The sequence below is a fragment of the Natator depressus genome, chromosome 28, assembly GCF_965152275.1.
Source record: "Natator depressus isolate rNatDep1 chromosome 28, rNatDep2.hap1, whole genome shotgun sequence".
NCBI lineage: Eukaryota > Metazoa > Chordata > Testudines > Cheloniidae > Natator > Natator depressus.
In genome coordinates this window covers 9,444,369-9,446,868 of record NC_134261.1, presented here as the reverse complement: position 1 = coordinate 9,446,868, position 2,500 = coordinate 9,444,369, and the positions used below count along the sequence as shown (strand labels likewise).

General features: G+C 60.2%; 1 non-coding gene across 1 annotated transcript; it reads right to left on the bottom strand.

Annotated features, from left to right (window-relative positions):
* Positions 1-466: 466 nt before the first annotated feature.
* LOC141979417 (5S ribosomal RNA) lies at positions 467-585 on the bottom strand. Its single transcript, XR_012636832.1, has one exon. It is a non-coding gene; the product is annotated as a 5S ribosomal RNA (ribosomal RNA).
* Positions 586-2,500: the final 1,915 nt, after the last annotated feature.

The following is a 2,500-nucleotide window of genomic DNA, read 5'->3' as shown; positions in this document are numbered from 1 at the left end:
CCTTCCCGGCCACCAGGTCAACCCGCTGAATGTATGGGGTTGACCTGCTGGCCGCTTTCCTTCCCGGCCACCAGGTCAACCCGCTGAATGTATGGGGTTGACCTGCTGGCCGCTTTCCTTCCCGGCCACCAGGTCAACCCGCTGAATGTATGGGGTTGACCTGCTGGCCGCTTTCCTTCCCGGCCACCAGGTCAACCCGCTGAAAGTATGGGGTTGACCTGCTGGCCGCTTTCCTTCCCGTCCACCAGGTCAACCCGCTGAATGTATGGGGTTGACCTGCTGGCCGCTCTGCTTCCCGGCCACCAGGTCAACCCCCTGCCGGTATGGGGTTGACCTGCTGGCCGCAGAGGGGCAGGCTCCGGGTTGACCTGGTGGCCGGCAGGGACTTCAGCCCCAGGGCCCCTGGCAGGGCGACCCTGCCCTTGTTCCCCAGAAAAGGAGAGAGCTGGCTCGCAGCGGGAAAAGCTGCCTACGGCACCTGGGATTCCCAGGCGGTCACCCATCCAAGTACTAGCCAGGCCCGGGACGGTTTACCTTCCGAGATCGGACGGGATCGGGGGCCTTCCGTCCGGTATGGCCGTAGGCACTCGGCTCCGGTCCGCCTCGTCCCCTTTCCCTTACTGACTCCCCTGCCTCGGGTGGGCCCGATCCTTTTTTCCGTTTTTTTTTTTCGCTCCGGAGGCTTCATGAGCCCCCCCCCAACACCCCTTTGGGGGTCGGTGAAAATTTTTTTTTCAGACTTCCAGGGGCCCGATCCTGGCCGCGGGCACCCGGCTCCGGGCACCCGGCTCCGGGCCGCCTCGTCCCCTTTCCCTTACTGACTCCGCTGCCTCGGGTGGGCCCGATCCTTTTTTCCGTTTTTTTTTTTCCGCTCCGGAGGCTTCGTGAGCCCCCCCCAACACCACTTTGGGGGTCGGTGAAAAAATTTTTTTCAGACTTCCAGGGGCCCGATCCTGGCCGCGGGCACCCGGCTCCGGGCACCCGGCTCCGGGCCGCCTCGTCCCCTTTCCCTTACTGACTCCCCTGCCTCGGGTGGGCCCGATCCTTTTTTCCGTTTTTTTTTTTTTTCGCTCCGGAGGCTTTATGAGCCCCCCCCAATACCACTTTGGGGGTCGGTGAAAAAAATTTTTCAGACTTCCAGGGGCCCGATCCTGGCCGCCGGCACCCGGCTCCGGGCACCCGGCTCCGGGCCGCCTCGTCCCCTTTCCCTTACTGACTCCCCTGCCTCGGGTGGGCCCGATCCTTTTTTCCGTTTTTTTTTTTTTCGCTCCGGAGGCTTTATGAGGCCCCCCCTAACCGTTTTTGGGGTCGGTGAAAATTTTTAGTCAGACTTCCAGGGGCCCGATCCTGGCCGCGGCTTCGCAGGCTGGCCTGGGGGGGGGGGCATCTCTAGCTCCGGCCGCGGACGGCGAGACGCTCGGCCACCAGGTCAGCCCGGAGGAAAAGGCTGAAAAAAATGTCTAAGTCCCCCCGGGACACCAGGTCAACCCGGAGGAAAAGGCTGAAAAAAATGTCTAAGTCCCCCCGGGACACCAGGTCAACCCGGAGGAAAAGGCTGAAAAAAAGTCTAAGTCCCCCCGGGACACCAGGTCAACCCGGAGGAAAAGGCTGAAAAAAATGTCTAAGTCCCCCCGGGACACCAGGTCAACCCGGAGGAAAAGGCTGAAAAAAAGTCTAAGTCCCCCCGGGACACCAGGTCAACCCGGAGGAAAAGGCTGAAAAAAAGTCTAAGTCCCCCCGGGACACCAGGTCAACCCGGAGGAAAAGGCTGAAAAAAAGTCTAAGTCCCCCCGGGACACCAGGTCAACCCGGAGGAAAAGGCTGAAAAAAAGTCTAAGTCCCCCCGGGACACCAGGTCAACCCGGAGGAAAAGGCTGAAAAAAATGTCTAAGTCCCCCCGGGACACCAGGTCAACCCGGAGGAAAAGGCTGAAAAAAAGTCTAAGTCCCCCCGGGACACCAGGTCAACCCGGAGGAAAAGGCTGAAAAAAAGTCTAAGTCCCCCCGGGACACCAGGTCAACCCGGAGGAAAAGGCTGAAAAAATGTCTAAGTCCCCCCGGGACACCAGGTCAACCCGGAGGAAAAGGCTGAAAAAAATGTCTAAGTCCCCCCGGGACACCAGGTCAACCCCGAGGAAAAGGCTGAAAAAATGTCTAAGTCCCTGCTCGGCCATCAGGTCAACCCCATTCAAAGTGACGGGTTGACCTGATGGCCGGCAGTCTCACGGAAGTCCGGATGGGGTCGCCAAAAGTGCCCTCGGCCGACCGAGAGAACCAGGAGGTCGGATAGGATTTCAGATTGGTCCCCCTAAATTGGCGGTTGGATTTTTCGACTAGTTCATTTTGACGGGTGCGAGGAGATTTCTGAGAACAGGTTTTTCGGAACCTGTGAGAACCAGAGATGAGCCTCGGGGACCAATCTGCGCGTTGTACCCGATCTTGTGAGGGGGGACAGGGGCACGTTGGCAGGTGGGGCGGCCCCCGGCCCCCCCGAGCCCCCC